The 18,887-nt window shown below is 41.4% G+C and overlaps 1 protein-coding gene across 9 annotated transcripts in view; it reads left to right on the forward strand.

Moving 5' to 3' along the window:
* DLG2 (discs large MAGUK scaffold protein 2) overlaps positions 1-18,887 on the forward strand; it is a 1,481,925-nt gene that overhangs the window by 354,418 nt on the left and 1,108,620 nt on the right. The window lies entirely within an intron of this gene.

Here is an 18,887-nt window from a genome sequence, read left to right on the forward strand (position 1 = left end):
GGCTGTAGTCAAGGTTTGTATTCTGCTCTCTGCATGCACACGTTCCCCAGTCTTGTCCTGCATGTAAGGAGAGTAGGATACTAAACTCGGGTACTACAGTATAGATCTCAGACAAGAATTTTGACCACAGGGGTAATAAACTATTCACAGATCATCTTGTAACCAAATAAGTTACCAAATGTATTGAGGATTTATTGGAGGTTAGGGAGACAGGGTTATTAAAGCTGGTCAGCTAGAGTAAAGTGTCATTAGGGTATAGCAGTAATTTGCAGTTTAGAGTCTCTTTCAATTCCAGATGTTCCTTGATATTGTCGGGTCCTCGTTCCATTTAACTCTAGAGAACACTGAAGGGGGGGAGAGAGCAACTTTGCGGATAAGAGTGCAGGCATTTATTGCTACTAGAAGTTGACTGTGCAGTGCTTGATATTTAACAAGATACCATTTTAACCTGCTGCTAGAGGCTGATTATTAGAGCTGGTCAAAAAATTTTTGATGAAATAATTTTCCAATGGAAAATAAAGTTCAGTCTAAATGAAAATGTTTCACGGAAATGTGTCTATTATGATAGAAGTCAAGAGGTATAACTGCAATAGCTAGTACCAGTGGCTGTAGTCTGATTGCAGAACTGGTGGGGAAATTTTGAAAAATGTCCCTTTCTTGAATTGGATACAGCAGGAAAGCAGAAGACCAATGTTAAAAAAGTTTAGGTCTCCATTGAATAAGGAATCTCAATGAATTTCAACACAGAGTTTCTTTTGCATTCTTCTGTTGGGGATGTAGAGTCAGAGGGATGTAATTTGCCTGCTAGCAGAAACAACATTCACCCAAAGTTGTCAATCCATGAGGATTCTATTCTATTGTACATAGGTTCTTAGACTCACTTTAATATTCGAGTATCTTCCAGCAGTGCATTAAGTAACATGACTAACATCTGTCATATGGATACATTCTTTCTCGCATCCTTCCCCAGAATTGTGTGTAATGTTTTGTTTGGGTAGACTTTTTTTATGTACACGTTGCTATTTGTTTATATTAGAGGAAACAAGTCAAAGAAGTTCACCTTGCTCTTGCAACAGAAGGTAGTGAGGTTTCCGATGGTCCTTCGTTTGTGGGGATGTTCTTTCCAGAGTATGAGACTAGCCCCTGAGAAAGCTCTGCCTCCTGCACAGATGAGTTTCACCTTGTGTAGAAAGTTCCAGTGGGCCTGAGGAACAGAGTTGTTGACCACGATCCTCATCCTGGAGTTTTAGTAGGCTTGGGCCCAGGACACTGAGGGTACATCTGCACCTGAATAACTTCAAGACCCATGGCATTGTTGTGGCTGGCCTGGGTCAGCTGGCTCAGGCTTGTGGAGCTCAGGCTGTGGGGGCTAAAATTGCTGTGCAAACCCACGTAGCCGAGGACGTGTGCCAAAATGCTGCATTGCTGTAGTCTAGACAAGAGGTGACAAAAGCATGTAAAACTGAGGCCAGATCATTGTCTGCCAGAACGGGCAACTGCCATTAGAACTCCCCTCTGGAGCCTCACCCTCTACAGCACAGAGGGAGAAGCAGGGTAAGGCACTGCACAGTCTTGTGCTGCTTTGGTCCATAGTTTAGTGTATCTGGGTGAGAATCTGGTGATGACCCACTAGCCCCCTTGTTTCACCCATTCCCATCCACCCACTCCAAATCTTCAAAGCCTGAATCCCACGGAGTCAGTATGTTGAGTAGGTGGCACTCCCATGTTCTGTGCCCCCGAGCTGGTATCCATGGTAACAGGCCACCCTACACTCATGGAGGAGATGACAGGAGCCTTAGTCTGTCACAGAGTTTAAGCTCTGTAATTCCCATGGTTTTTAATGGGAATTATGCTGCTAAAAAAATCCCTTTAGCAACAATGTAAAAATTAAGACTCAAATTCTGTTCTTTCATGCTTGTAGTGAATACAACCTTCTGTATTGTTCTCGCTCTCTAGTAGGAATTCCATGCACACACGTACAGCAGAATATTGGAGCAGACAGATGCAATATAGATCAAAAAGCATACTCTTGCCTTCAATTTTTACAGAACGTAAGGGGTAAAGAACCAAATTCTGCACTGACAGGTGACTATGCATGCCCAGAGACAGAAATGGCCCCTTAAATGCTTTCTGTCGACCCTCCAGCACACCATTCTACATTCATGGATGGAATAAGAAACACTGCTGCCATTTCTGTCATTCTGTCTTGTTCTTTTACAGCAAAAACCTTTCGGTTGTGGGACTTGTAAATTCTGCCTCCTTTCACTACTTGACATTATTTCTCCTTTGCGCCTTTTCTGATAGACTAAGATTTGATTTCCCTCCCTCTCCTCTGTAGACTTTCCCTCCTAACTTCACTCCCACAGTGGCTCACTCACCTTTCTTCTAGGGTTGCCAACCCTCCAGGATTGGCCTGGAGTCTCCCGGAATTGGCATCGATCTCCCCATGACTATTGAAAGCAATCCAGGAGATTTTAATAGGATATTTTAAGGAAGTGACATTACGTCATGTTGGGGGAAAAAAATAATAATAAAAAAAAATTAATGGAGATATCCCATCTCCTAGAACTGGAAGGGACCTTGAAAGGTCATCAAGTCCAGCCCCCTGCCTTCACTAGCAGGGCCAAGTACTGATTTTGCCCCAGATCCCCAAGTGGCCCCCTCAAGGATTGAACTCACAACCCTGGGTTTAGCAGGCCAATGCTCAAACCACTCAGCTATCCCCCCCTGAGTGTGACACCCCCCCTTATAAATTAAAAACACTTTTTTATATATTTAACACTATTATAAATGCTGGAGGCAAAGCAGGGTTTGAAGTGGAGGCTTACAGCTCGCGACCCCCAGTAATAACCTCGTGACTCCCTGAGTGGTCCCGACCCCCAGCTTGAGACCCCCTGGGCTAATTTAATTTTAGCACCCTGTGTCCATTCACATGCATGTGCTATTTTGAGCATTTCCGTTTTCACAACATATGCTCATCCCAGATTCTGGAACAAGCTCAAATGCTCAGTTCGTGGACATAAGCTATACTCAGCACCGTATTATTGCCTAGGCCGACAAGGCCTAAGCCTAGGGCGGTAAATTTGCTCCCCTCCGCGCCCCGCCGCCCTGCTCCAGCTCACCTCCTCCTCCTCTGCAAGCGCGCCGCCGCGTCCTGTTTCTCTCCCCTCCCAGCACTTGCACCGCGAAACAGCTGTTTCGCGGGGCAGGGAGGGAGGGGGAACTCCGCGTGCTGGGGGAAGAGGCAGGGCCGGGGGCGGGGATTTGGGGAAGGGATCCAATAGGGGAAGGGAGGGGGGCAGAGTTGGGGTGGGGACTTTAGGGAGGGGGTTGGAATGGGGGCGGGGAAAGGGCGGAGTCGGGGCGGGGCCCGGGCAGCAATTATTTCCCGGCCTAGGGGCAGCAAAATTATTAATCCGCCACTGGCTATACTAAGGACAAACCCACAGTAACCATCTCCAGTTTGTGAGGTCCCCATGGAGCCAGTCTCTAGGAAACAGATACATTCATGGAGGTTAAGTCCATTAATGGCTATTAGCCAGGATGGGTAAGGAATGGGAAGAGACTGTCTAGGAAAGAGTATGGCAGAAAGGGATCTAGGGGTTATAGTGGACCACAAGCTAAATATGGGTCAACAGTGTGATGCTATTGCAAAAAAAGCAAATGTGATTCTGGGATGCATTAACAGGTATGTTGTGAGCAAGACACGAGAAGTCATTCTTCCGCTCTACTCTGCTCTGGTTAGGCCTCAGCTGGAGTATTGTGTCCAGTTCTGGGCACCGCATTTCAAGAAAGATGTGGAGAAATTGGAGAGGGTCCAGAGAAGAGCAACAAGAATGATTAAAGGTCTCGAGAACATGACCTATGAAGGAAGGCTGAAAGGATTGGGTTTGTTTAGTTTGGAAAAGAGAAGACCGAGAAGGGGACATGATAGCAGTTTTCAGGTATCTAAAAGGGTGTCCTAAGGAGGAGGGAGAAAACTTGTTCACCTTAGCCTCTAAGGATAGAACAAGAAGCAATGGGCTTAAACTGCAGCAAGGGAGGTTTAGGTTGGACATTAGGAAAGAGTCTATGAATCTATGAATCTATATGAGTCAAGGAAGCCAGCAGAGTATCAGAAACCTGGAAAAATCTTTGACTGGATGGGCTCAGGCGTTTGGTCACAAGCTGAGGTGGTTCAAAAGTTTTGGATTTTTTTTAAGCAGAATTTTTTTATTGTTTCTTTAAACAATCAAACACAGCAAGCAGCAAATATTTGGCCACACACTTCTGAAACCCCAAACCATGTTCAGGTTTTGGCAGACTAATTTCAGCTTTTCAATTAAAAAAACCACAACAAATTTTGAAGGAAAGCAGAATTGTCTGTGATTTTTTCTGCTTTTTAAAAACCCCTAGTTTTCGATCCAAAAAAAGTTTTGATGGAAAATATTTGTCCAACCCTTTTAATGAGCTTTAGTGCCTTTTAGCACTAGCTAATGCTGAGAACCAGTGATACCCTGTAAAGGTAACTTGAAAAGAAGTTTTCTCAAAACTGGGTTTGTGCCAAGATGCGGAAGGTTTTTAAATGTTTATTTTTCCCAAGGCTGCCCGGGACGGGGGCAAGTGGGGCAATTTGCCCTGGGCCCTGCAGGGGCCCCCATGAGAATATAGTATTCTGTAGTATTGCAACTTTTTTTTATGGAAGGGGCCCCCGAAATTGCTTTGCCCCAGGCCCCCTGAATCCTCTGGGCGGCCCTGAGTATTTATTAACATTATACAGTACATTTTTTAAACAATTACTGTAATATACAAACAAAAAGTATATCTAGGTTTAAAGAACTGACCTACTTCAATGATTTTTGGTAAGGGTCGTGAGAACATATTTTGATTTTTGATAAGGGGTGCGAGAACATATTTTGAGAACCAAAGGGATGCAGGCTGCAGTAAAGGTTAAGAACCACTGCCTTAGAGAAACAAAATGCATAATGCTATCACTATGGAACATGAGGAAAGCGGTGATCTCTTGGGTGACTAAGACCTAAATCAGAAGCAGTGTGATCTAGTACTTAGGGACTGGGAGTTAGGAGTCCTGAATTCTAGCTTTGTTTCCTTGGGCAAAGGAACTTAACTGCCCTGTGCCTCAGTTTCGCCATCTGTAAAATGCGGATAATGATACTCTCCCACCTTTGTGATCTGCTTTGAGATTGGCTGAAGAGAAGTGGTGTATAAGTGGCAAATATTTCTATTATATAGAGGGCTTTAAAAATTACCAATGACACTTCAGTTTGCACTCAGAATAAAAGTGGTGCAAATTAAGGCATGGAACCAAAAAGAGCAGTTCATGAAATAGGTAAAATGTGTTCTGCTTAACTTTCACCCATCACCATAGTATTTTGCCCTGCCATTTTATCTAAGTATTGGGAAGTAAGCTGTTGTGTTCTGCACTCACTGAAATTTTCAGATGTTTGTTAATTAGAGAGCATTACGGTAATCTTATCTAAAATGCACTTTAGCTGACATGAACAAGAGTAATATTGTTAAACAATTGAAAAATTGCTGTGTATACATTAATTTCAGACAGTATGCACATTATTTTAAAAACCTCCCAGTTCCGGAAAAGAAGATTACATGGAAGATTATTCAGCACAGAGATGAATGATGTTTCCTTTCTGCTTTTGACATGTACAAAAAAAATTAGACATTAGAAAAATATAAAGTCAACTGACACTTGAATGATATGCTGTAAAATCTCATTTAGGAGAGTTCCCCAAGTGGATAATACCTGGCTACAGACTAATTTCCAGGCTGTGGGTGTGATAATTGGGATATTGCCCTACCAAAGGGGACAGAGCATTTCTGGTGCTGGGAAGATAGAAAAGGCTGAGACTGCTAGAAATTCCCAGTTTGCCTTCCCCTTTTCAGGAGTGTTGCTTTCACCTACCTGCAGTTGGCGGAGTTCAAGTGGCAACTATTTCAGTCTTTCACAAATCCATGACTGGTCTATTGCTGTTTGCCCTTCCAAGAGTTTATGATAGGCTGAAAGCTGTCAGATGATAAGATTTTAATTTTAGTGCTTAGCATCCTGTGACGGGGCAGCCCTGCCCCGCACTAGCCCCAGCGGCGTCAGACCAGTAGCTCTGACGGAGGAAGTCCCGCCCCATTCGTACTGGGCATGCTCTTAATGCTCAGGGAGTATAAAAGGAGGGAACTCAGCTCAGTCTGGGCTGGTGGCCGCAGGGGAAGGACCTAACTGGGAAGCTCCTGCAGAGGACCAGCCAACACTCTTGAAGCTGCTGGGAACAGAGGCTTCAACGGGCTGGCACGAACCCCTACTGCAGGAGGAGCCAGGGGAAGCGATGGACCCGGAGAACCCTGGGACTCGTGGGAGACCCCAACTCCCAAGCCGGTAGGAAGTGACCGCGGGGGGGCGTGACGGACTGGTACCTTGCCCCCAGTAAGCCTCAGTGTGTTTCGGTAGGACCCCCCCGCTGAGCCAGTAGTAAGGTCCTACGGCCCTACAATGAGGGCTACTTTTATGGACTCTGGCCCCTAGGCCGTGCTGTCCTGCAACCAGGGGCAATTCTATGGACTCTGGCCCCTAGGCCGTGCTGCCCTGCAACCAGGGGCAATTCTATGGACTCTGGCCCCTAGGCCGTGCCGCCCTGTAATGAGGAGCGTAAACCCTCACACATCCCTTTATTCAAGTCCATTCACAAGTGCCTATTAAAATTCTTGTCTTTCAAGACTGCATTCCTCATGGCTATCTGTTCTTTTTGGAGAATCACTGAGTTCTAAGCTTTGGCAGTTGATCAGAAGATTCTCTAGTTTCAGACTTTGCTATATACAGATTGATTTCTCTGCCAGTCTTTCCCCCTCACCTGCCTTATCTATCTGTCTTCGTTATTTACTTTCAAAGTTAGGCTATTTCAGATTACAGACTGACTATCAAGAGGTGACTCAGCTTCTGCATTGTGGGTATGAAGGAGTTCCTTAAAGCATCCGTCCTTTTTGTTGCTGTTAGAGGTAAATGCAAAGGTAATGAACAGCATTTGTAGGTAGTTTGTGTACAAATGGACTGTAAGGCTTATTAACCTTCACTGTGTACATGAGAGTCTCGATTCTTTGGAGCCATACAACAAGAACTGTGGCTTCACGTACAGCCTGTATTTGTCCAGTTCTCTTGAAGGAGATTTACTGAGCTGCTTTCTTCAGACTATCCAAAAACATTATTTGGGTTTGCAGTCTATACACCTAGTAGCTGAGTAATGGAGCTGCCTATGGTTTATACCATATAAATAAATATGAAACAATAATTCCATAACTTAGTTTCCACCAGTTGATCTCTGGTGGCATCTGAGTGCCTCATAATCCTTAATGTCGTCCCCATCAAAACAAGTAAAAAGTGCTGTTATCTCCATTTTACTTGTGGGCACTGAGGCACGCAGTAGATGAATTGCTCCAAGTCTCACAGGAAGCCTGTGGCAGAGCAGGGAATTGAATGCTGGTCTGCCAAGTCTCAAGCTTGTTCCCTACCCACTGGACCATCCTTCCTCTTTCATATGTCACTCATGTAAGTGGCAGCCAATCCTGGGCAAGGATTTTTCATACCCAAGTCCCCCTCTTCTTCCTGCAGACAAGGAATCTTCCTCCAGTTGTTTTCTTATGTCGCATTGCAGCAGTTGTACCAGCCAACATCTTTTTGAGGTGCTGTCTTCTTCTCCAAGCCTCTCACAGCTCTGGAGTCCTCTTGGAATATCTAGTAAATCTCTTTGAGATCTACTGATGAAAAGCACTAGGTAGAAAGCTAGGTGGTATTATTATTATTCGAGAAGATGACACCCAAAGACCTCTTTAGAAAACTGAGGGCACAACATTCCCCATATGTCCCCCCCCCCCACCTTAGCTAAACTGGGCAGAATGAGATCAGAAGCAGTGGCGGATTAGGTGCTTGCACCATGCTTTGGCAGGCCCCCATTATTATTGGAAATTAGAGGAGTCTACCCCTGGAGGATCAAGATATCTGTGAAAACCCATTAAATTTAAGGTGAGCCCTAAGACACGATTCACATGGAGGTGGGACATTCAATTTCTTCTTGCCGTCTCAGCTGGGGATGCCCTCTCTGGATCAAACTGAGTGTTTATGTCCTCTTTGCTTTTCTTGTTGGGGGAAATTCATTCACCTCTCCTCCAGGGAACATCCAAAGTAGGACCGCTTCTTTCTTTGGGGTCCTTGGCTGTTCTTTCCATCATTTCCAGGGATCTCTTCTCTGCCTCCTGACACAGAGATCCACCTTCTCACTCTTCTTTTTGGACAGGGTCTCTTCAGAGGAAGAAGAATGTGAACCAGTCTCAGATCCTGCACTTTCTTTCCTCCTTGAAATTCTCAGGAGAGACTCTCCAGAGGAATGGGCTTATCTTAGTCTCCCATCTCACTCACTTTAGGGCACAAATCCCTAGGAAACAAAGCCATTTTTCCCCAAGGGAGGGCTCATTAAATCAATTGCTTGTTGTGGATCCCTCCATCATTTAATGGTCAAAGTGGGCCCTATGCTTTTGACAACTAAAAAATATGCTGTAGTTCAAAGTGGAATGGCCTGTGTTATTTCGGGGGGGAGGGGGGGTCAGACTAGATGATCACAGTGGTCCCTTCTGGCCGTAGAATATATGAATCTCTGAATAATCTTGCACACAGCCCTGAGAGAGTTCTCGCAGAAGGAAACCTCTCTATCTACCCCAGCCTCACATTTGATCAGACATAAAACTCATGAGTGCAGGGGAACTGGACTAGATGACTTCTTGAAGTCCCTTCCAGTCCTATGATTTTATGATTCATACACCTCATTTTTTGAGCATCTTCTGTTACTTTTCTGTTTCCTGTTTATGTGGTTCCTATTTTGATATCATCGCTACGATGTGATGCCTGTTCTGTTCATTCTCACTAAAGCACCTGGCACTGGCTCCTGTTGGTAGACAGGATACTGAGCTAGATGGACTATTGGTCTGACCCAGTATGGCTGTTCTTAAGTTCTCACTAAACCATCTTTTGTTTTACATTATCCTGGAGGAGCATTGCCTATTGCTAAAGGGAAAAGTAGCATAACATTATCTGTCCCATAGATGCTACATGAAATTCTAATAAACTATGAGGGGAAAAATTGTTTAAGCCTTTTTTATTTTTTGAAAGAGAAGAGGTCGACTGGTGAAGACCTAGGACCTTTGGCTTATCTTGGTGTGAAAACATTTAATAATTGCTTTAAGGACTTTTGCATACTTGGCAATAAAAAAGTTAAGTCATGTTTCCTGAAACAAACCACAGAAATGCATGTCCGATATTGAGGCTTGATGAACTGTAGTATATCCTAATTATAAAAGAAATATTTAGGCCCCAGTCCTGCAAAGAGTTAAGCACATGCTTAACTGTGCACTTAGTAGCTAGCCCCATTTTGGGATTACTCACAGAAAATAAAGTTAAGCATGTGCTTAAGGCTTTTCAGGACTGAAGCCTTGTACTCCAAATTAAATCACTTATTCAGCATTGTAATAAAGCAAATGTGTTTGGCTAAGGTGCAACTGTTTGGCTGAGCCACCTTTTGCCATGCTGGCTGAGAATTTGTGTAACCCCCACCTTCCTATGGAATTTAGCATTGCTGTCATCTTGGTAATTGAATTCCTATGATCTCTCTGGATCTTCACTACAATATAACCTATGAACAGTCTCCAGATCTGTGTAAAGAACTTCTAAGATCTATTTTTTTATATCGAAGTTTCTTGCATTATGGGTTTTTCAGTTCTTTATCAATCAACCTTTGGAAAGAATTATGGTGGCAGCTCTGCACCACCCCATACTCAGAGTAAGTTATAAAGACTGTTGCCCAGAATAATTATTTGTATGTCTGATTTTTGTTGCCCTTCTCTGGACATTTGTTATTCCTTCTATGTCCTTTTTGAGATTGTCTGACCAGAACGAAACAGAGTATTCAAGTGAAGCATTATTCTGTAATACAGTATGTTTGTATTATTCTTTAACTCTCTCATATGTGTTAAGAGGCAGAGTATAAGGGAGTATAATGGAGTTGAGACAGGTTGGATTGTGACTTACAATAGGAACTGCTATTGACTTTTAGGTGGTGTCCACTGGAAATAGTTATTATAATTGTACCCAATTTCCATATGGGTAACCTGAGTCACAGAGAAGTTGTGAGTTGCTTTAGATCAGAGCAAGTGAAAAGACTGTCTCGGTAAAAGAATCCAGTAGTCTTGGCTCCCAGTCCCCACCTGTAGCTGCTACCAATGATAGTCCTACTATTATGGGAATAAATTTCTAATTCACACAGAAAAGCTGTGTTAAAATGATTTAAAGGGTTTTCCTCATTGCAACAAAAACCTGGAAATGAACAGTAAAATGTAAAACTCTTCATTACCAATCTCTCTTTGTCTCAAGTGTTTCATGGTTCTCATAATAAGGGATAATTGTACATACCTGAACTGTATACTGCAGTGTGTAGGCACAAAATGTAGCTTACAAGAGCTTCAATCTTTGCTCTGATTTTAAAATAAAGCACTGACTTTTTTGTTAGTTTTGTGACTAAATATTCAGATATGAACGTGGGTGTTAGAGGTTCCCAATAATAGGAATATGTTGCCATAGACACATCTTTTAAGTATGCCAGCAGAATATTATTGTGCAATGTTGAACCTCAGTAAAGTTGTATTTCACCAAGGCCTGAGATTATCTGGTTGCAAAAAATTAATTACAAATTTGGCTTTCAGTGAGTAAGAGGTCCTATGATGTTGGTTTTTAAAATATTTGGAACATTATATGAATGATCTAGTGCCGAATGGTATCAGAAAGTGGAGGAATTTTTTTATTTATGGGTCAGAGTCCTCAAAGGGATAATGAGCAATTTAAAAAAAAATCTTAATTTTAGCAAATGGCTAAAATTTCTAATCATTACTTATCTACTTTTGAATTTTAGCACTTTAGTCACAATTGTAGAATTTCTATATCCAGAAAAAGTTGGCACCAAATTCCTCTATTTATAGAGAAGCATAGAGCAAGAAATAGACAATAACATAAATCAAGATTTATGTAGTCATGGTTTTACAAAAGTTAGTAATAACTAATCAATTGCAGGCATATCCAGCATGTTTCACTGCTGTGATTTGTCATTTGGTTTGGCAGAAGACTCATATATATTTTTCAGGGCTGATGCCCAATTCTTTAGTGGTCACTGATTAAATTGGTAATTAATTGGAAACCAATAATAGAAAGAGCTGGTAATGGTAGGGTTCTAGTAGCGGAATCAGACATAAGAGAATCAAGATTATCAAGTTCAATATCTGGTTAGGAACCGCAGTGTACACAACAATGACACTCTCACTGAGTGCGCAGGAAAGCTTTAACCACTCTTATTAGCACAATTACTAAAGGCACAAAATCTTCAAACCACATAAAAAGATAGCAAAAATACAGAGTTAAAGTAGTAGCTTGTATCCGTCCTCCTATATCCTTTCTTGAGGATCTTGTGGAAAGAGACAATGAATGATCCCGATGGTCCAGAACACTCTTTACACAGTGATCTGGTCTATTATAGAGCCCAGGGACTGTCATGAATATTCATACAAATCCCCAACCTCCCTTGCCCATATTTAACTAAGGGTGTCCTTATCATGTAGGTTGGTGTATTAATGAATTTAGCTTATTACCATATACCTCAATATGTTGCCAAGGCAAGTTCGTGTTAATCATCTGCCAACATATTAGCCTAGACTGTCCCAGCCTAGTATCTGTTCAATGTTCCTGTAGTTACCTGACACCATTTTGTACAGACTCCCTCCTTAAACACACTATTCCCAGTTCCCCAAAACTCAGAGTGATCGTTGGGCCACTTATTTGTGCTGAAGTTCATAGACCTCAAAGCCTTATGCTAACTGCTTAAGTGAATGCCTTATAGGGTACCGGCCTGTAGGTTCCTTGCATAACTGCTAAGTAAAGTAAAATGATAAAGATAGCTCTATGCCCTACAAAGCAGAAGGGACCATTATGATTATCTATTCTGAACTCCTGCAAAACAGAAGCCACAGAATTTCATCCAGTGATGTCTACGTCTAGCCCAATAACTTCTGGTTGAACGAGACAGTATCCTTTAGAAAGTCATGCACCCTTGATTTAAGGATTATTGACCTACGGTGGCAATCTAGTGATTACAACACTAAAAGGCTACCCGTGCCATGAAATTTTCTTTATGGATAAGAAAAAATATTTGCATTTATTGGACAAAGGATCACAGCCTGGTCCTGATCCTACAATGGGTAGTGTGCTGGCATACCCACATAGCCCCATTGAAATCAGCAGGGAGTGGTCTACCTATGCATTAAGTATTGCGGGATCGAGCCTAATTCTGTTTGGACAAAGTTTTTGAGGAGCATTGTATAGAACAGTATTTATTAACAAGTACATTTTGGAACCATAATTTAGGAAAACGTGTGTGCATGCATATACAGACAGTTCCATTAACCATTTAATTAAAAACTCTGCTACATCATGTGTTTTTGTGGAAGGCCAAGGGTCAAAAGTAGGAAGATGAGCTCCTCTGCTGTCTTGGTTAGGAGGAAAATATTTTCTGTGGGTGTGGCTGTGTGTGAATTTATTTTATTTATTTATTTTTATTTCACTTATTTTGGTCTCTTATGACTCAGAATCAAAATGATCAGGGTTCAGAATTACCAGCTGTATTCTCTCTTCCAGAGCAGAGAGAGGCTAATGCAAATTTACTGCTCTGTTTTCTAGACATGATTCATCTCTCACAACAGATCCTCCAAACCTCCCTCTTTCTGAAAGGAAAGAAACCTTTTTATAGTCCCAATGGGCATGGCTTGCTGAGTCACTAACAAACTATTCTCAGTATCCTTTCCCCAATTCTTTTAGCTAAACATAAGTGGGAAGATCTCCTGCCCTCCAACTCTTCAGCTGTTCCTCTACCAGAGACCCACACAATCTAGCTATCATCTAGATCAGGATCAAACTCTCTGGGAGGAGAAGCTGGTTTTCTGGGCAGCCACCAGTAGCCTGTATATTAAGCTTATGTATAGAAATCAGGGATGTGATGAATCTTAGTTGGATTAGATTTGTACAGGAATCCACGTTCAGTACAATTAGTTGGAATTGTTCAGATAGCATTCTGAAAAAATACCGTTATCTGACAATTATGTGATGCGCTGATGAAATAATATGTCCAATGAGCCTGCTCCTTTGATTGGACAACCATCATTCACAAGCAGCTAGTAAGGCATATTTTGACATGTGGATTCCAGTTTGAATCTGTTTGGGAAGCGATGAGTGATGAAGCAAAAAATCATAGAAATGTAGGACTGGAAAATAGGTCCTCTAGTCCAGTCCCTGCACAGAGGCAGGGCTAAGTTTTTTCTAAACTACCCTTGACAGGTGTTTGTCTAACCTTTTATTAAAAATCTCCAATGACAGATTCCACAATCTCCCTACGTAAATTCTGCCAGTGCATAAGTACCATGACAGTTAGGAAGTTTTTCCTAATGTCCAACCTAAATCCTGCTTGCTGCAATTTAAGCCCATTGCTTCTTCTCCTGTCCTCAGTGGATAAGGAGAATAATTGATCACCCTCTTCTTTATTACAATCTTTTATGTATTTGAAAATGCTTATCATGTCCTCAGTCTTCCCTTCTCCAGACTAAACAAACCCAATTTTTTCAACCATTCCTCATAGGTCACGTTGTCTAGACCTTTAATTATTTTGTTGCTCTTCTCTGGACATTCTTCAACTTGTCCACATCTTTCCCAGAGTGTGGTGCCCAGAACTGGACACTATACTCTAGCTGAAGCCTTGTCAGTGCTGAGTAGAGTAGATAAATTACTTCTCATATCTCAGTTACAATACTACTGCTAATATATCTCAAAATGATGTTCACTATTTTTTTGCAACAGTTTTTTACATTGTTGACTCATATTTAGTTTGTGATCAACTACAACCCCCAGATCCCTTTCTGAAGTACTCCTTCATAGGCAGTCATTTGCCATTTTTTATGTGTACAATTCATTATTCCTTCCTAAGTGGAGTACTTTGCATTCATCCTTAGTGACTGTCATCCTATTTATTTCAGATCACTTTTCCAATTTGTCAAGATCATTTTTAATTCTAATTGTCCTCCAAAGCGCTTCCAACCCCTCCCAGCCTGGTATCATCCACAAACTTTATAAGTGTACTCTATGCCATTATCCAAATAATTTATGAAGATATTGAATAGAGCTGGACCCAGGACAGATCTCTGTGGGACCTCACTCAATATGCCCTTCCAGCTTGATTGTGAACCATAGATAACTGCTTAGAAAACCATGCTCAGAGTAGTTGTGCACTGTAGTGGTGCAGACCCACCACCTCTGGCCTCCTGCTGGCCATTCTGAAGTTAGCTCAAGTCCTTCCGCAGGGCACCCTTCTCCGGTGCTGTCTCGCTCAGCATTACTCCCGCTTTGCTGTCTCCATCACTCTGTGACCCGCGTCGCTCCCCGGACTGTGGCGTCCTCTCCGCTGTCTCCCCCACCTTTCAGGGAAACTGGCAGTTTATAGTTCTGCCACTCGCAGTGGCTTGCTGCACTCACCAGTCTAGTAGTCCCTTGCTCCAGGGGCAAACTGCAGTCTGTGTTGGTCACTTCCCTCAGGGCAAGTGGGAGCAGCCCTAGCACCTTATCTGTCCTTCCTCCAGGGCCTCAGTCTGGCAGCGATCAGCCAGAAGCTCCTTGTGCTCTGCTACCCTGCCCATCACTGCTCTAGTCATGGTGCTCCTAGGCAGCCAGTCCTTCTCCCTAGCAGGCTAGGAAGAGACTCTCTCTGCTCTATTGAGTAGGCCTTTATATATGGCCCCTTCTGGCCCTGATTGGCTGCTGCAACAAGCCACCTCCCGATTGGCTTGCTTAGTGAGCCCTCCTCTAATTGCTTTAACCCTTCCTCTTCCTGGTGTGGGGCAACTGCCCCACTGTATGCACACAGCTCATAGTAGGTTCATCTAGGCTATATTTCCCTGGTTTGTTTATGAGATTGTCATATGAGACAATATCAAAATCCTCACTAAAGCCGAAATATATCTACTACTTCCCCCTAACCACGAGGCTTGTTACCCCGTCAAAGAAAGATATTAGGTTGGTTTGACATGATTTGTACTTGACAAATCCATGTTGACTGTTACTAATCACATCATTATCTTCTAGATGGTTACAAATTGCTTGTTTGATTATTTGCTCCATTATCTTTCTGGGTACCATAGTTAAGTTGACTGGTCTGTAATTTCCTGGGTTGTCCTTGTTTCCCTTTTTAGAGATAGTTACACTTTCTAGTCCTCTGGGATCTCTCCCATTCTCCACAAGTTTTCAAAGATAATCGCTAATGGCTCAGAAATCTCTTCAGCTAGTTCCTTAATTATTCTAGGGTGTATTCTATCAGGTTCTGCCAACTGGAAGACATCTAATTTGTCTAAGTAATTCTTAACTTGTTCTTTCCTTGTGTTAGCCTCAGATCTTACCCTATTTACACTGATGTTCACTATGTCAGTCGTCCAACCACTGCTAACCTTTCTGGTGAAAACTGAAACAAAAAGGCCATTGCTGCATTTTCTGTTATTGTCTTTCCCTTTTCATTGAATAATGGGATTCCTCTCTGTCCTTGGGCTTCCTCTAGTGTATTCTAATATATTTTCAAAATGTTTTCTTGTTACTCTGTGTCCATAGGTAGTTTAATCTTGTTTTGTGCCTTGTCCTTTCTAATTTTGTCCCTATATGCTTGTGTTGTAGTAAAAACTGATGATAAATTGTCACAATGACTGACTACTCCATGTCTACCATGAGAAAGCAAGTGGAAATCAGACACCCTCAGTCTCATCAAGATAGTGTGCTAAAGATTATCTGGGAGCACTATGCTTTTAAAAACGGTAGTCCAAACCCAAATGTACACATTATTGCAGAAATTTGTTTTACATTAAAGAAAATGGGTGAAATCCTGGCCCAATTGAAGTCAATGGGATTCTTTTGTCATTGACTCCATAGACTCCAGGGGAGCCAGGATTTCACCCAATATATAGCATTTTATTTTTAGCGTGCTGAATACTGTAGGCCAGATTGGGATCTCTTACACTGCTAGAACTGTAGTAACTCCACTGAAGTCAAAACAGTTACTCATGTTGTGACTGAGAATAGAGTTTGGCCCAGTTTTCCTGGGTTTTTTCTATTTTGTTGGCTACTATATGAAATGGGTATGCTGTGACTTCTCTCGGTCAAAGAGAGTGTTAGCAGCAAGACTTAAATAAAGTATTAAGGGAACAGGAACATTTCCCTCTCAGATCAGTATGGCTGTAGTCAAGGTTTGTATTCTGCTCTCTGCATGCACACGTTCCCCAGTCTTGTCCTGCATGTAAGGAGAGTAGGATACTAAACTCGGGTACTACAGTATAGATCTCAGACAAGAATTTTGACCACAGGGGTAATAAACTATTTACAGATCATCTTGTAACCAAATAAGTTACCAAATGTATTGAGGATTTGTTGGAGGTTAGGGAGACAGGGTTATTAAAGCTGGTCAGCTTTAGTAAAATGTCATTAGGGTATAGCAGTAATTTGCAGTTTAAAGTCTCTTTCAATTCCAGATGTTCCTTGTTATTGTCGGGTCCTCATTCCATTTAACTCTAGAGAATACTGAAGAGGGGAGAGAGAGCAACTTTGCGGATAAGAGTGCAGGCATTTATTGCTACTAGAAATTTACTGTGCAGTGCTTAATATTTAAAAATATACCATTTTAACCTGCTGCTAGAGGTTGATTATTAGAGCTATTAAAAATTTTTTTGCTGGAACAATTCTCAAATGGAAAATGAAGTTCAATCTAAATCGAAATGTTTCATGGAAATGTGTCAATTTCAACGAAATTTTAGATGTGAAAATGTCAAAATGAATTTCATCTTTCTTGTTTCTTTTCTATAATGTTGATTAAAGTAAAAATGTTTCATGTTGACTTTGTTTTTGAATAATGTCATTTAAACCATGACCCTTGGTAAATTGTTCCAGTGATTAATTACACTCACTGTTAAACATTTATGCCTTATTTCAAGTCTGGATTTGTCTAGCTTCAGCTTCCAGCCATTGGATCATGTTCTACCTTTCTCTGCTAGATTGAAGAGTCTATTATTAAAAATTTGTTCCCCATGTAGGTACATATAGACTGTAATCAAGTCATTCCTTAATCTTCTCTTTGGCCTGGTCCACACTAACCCCCCACTTCGGACTAAGGTACTTAGTCCGAACTTACCGCGGGTCCAGACCCGGCAGGCAGGCTCCCCTGTCTATGCCACATACTCCTCTCGCTGAGCTGGAGTACCGGCGTCGACGGCAAGCACTTCCGGGATCGATTTATCGCATCTAGACAAGATGCGATAAATCGATCCCAGAAGATCGATCGCTTACATCCGGACCAGGAAGTAAGTATAGATGTACCCTTTGTTAAGCTAAATACATTAAGCTTCTCACGTTTATCACTATAAATCCACTTTCTTGCCTATATTGCGAATTAAAAAAAAATTAAAACATTAAACAAAAAATTAGCTAAGTTTAAAATTTTAAGGCTAGAAGGGACCATTAGACCATCTAATTTGATCTCCTGTATATCACAGGCCATTCAATTTCATTCAGTTACCCTGGTATTGAGCCCAATAACTTGTTTTTCTAAAGCGTATCTTCCAGAAAGGTATCCAATCTTGATTTGAGGACTTCAAGAGATGGAAAAATCTACCACTTCCCTTTGTAGTTTGTTCCAGTTGTTAATCATCCAAAAGTTTAAATGTTGTGCAGACTTGATTTAGTTTTTCAAGTACTGATAAAATTTAGACTGTAGTTTCAGAATAATTTGTTACATATCTTGTTACCTAGATTTATGGTTGGTATTCACTGACATTTAAGGCTGATAATTGGTGTCCAATGAATCCAAAGCAATGCGACATCCAAAATAGAAACTGGGGCAAAGTATTTCTTGGCTTATGGATGTTCATCCATTTCACTCTCCGCAGCCTGTACAACCTGTCACAGCTTTTCTCCTTAGGGGAAAATATCAGGTACACTTTTAAAAAACATGACCCTGTGTGTACGTGAAAGCATAGTGCACAAATTAGAATAGATGTTACACAACTTTATCTCATGTTTTTCACTTTGACATCAACTCCTTTTTTATTTGTTTCCTCCCCTAAAATTATTGTAGAAGGAGTAAAATACTAGCTCTTTGACATATACAGTGTTTTATCAAGTACAATACAAAATAAAACAGGTTCTTTATGCAGCTTTAGGATAACAATGGTTTGATTTTTTTTAAAATGTATTTATTGGAGGAAAAATACAGTCATTCTTAAAATAGAATTGTTGTAATTAAAAAATCAATGCAGTAGAACACTGGAGGTCTATTCCTCTTTCATTCACACTGTTACCATGGAAATATGGATGTTATGCTTAGCTAAACTAGTGCATTTATACTCCATAAACTAAAAGAGTAAAATGTTAATTCACAACTGTTGTATCAATGGCAAATCATAAAAAAAAATATACAAAATGTCTCCAGTATTTTGAAACCACCACAGAAAATCCAAATTTTATTTTTGACTAAATAATCATAGGTTTCTAACCATGTAGGTTTTCTGATGTCTCTCTCTTTCATTGGATTGACTCTCCGAAGGCCTGAACTCCTTAAGGGTCAAACTCTACTACTTAGCAGACATGCATATTAAAGTGAGTGCACAATATAAAGATCAGACTGTCTTGTTATAATGAGTAACAGAGGGTCCTGTGGCACCTTTAAGACTAACAGAAGTATTGGGAGCATAAGCTTTCGTGGGTAAGAACCTCACTTCTT

The sequence above is a fragment of the Malaclemys terrapin genome, chromosome 1 (assembly GCF_027887155.1).
Source record: "Malaclemys terrapin pileata isolate rMalTer1 chromosome 1, rMalTer1.hap1, whole genome shotgun sequence".
NCBI lineage: Eukaryota > Metazoa > Chordata > Testudines > Emydidae > Malaclemys > Malaclemys terrapin.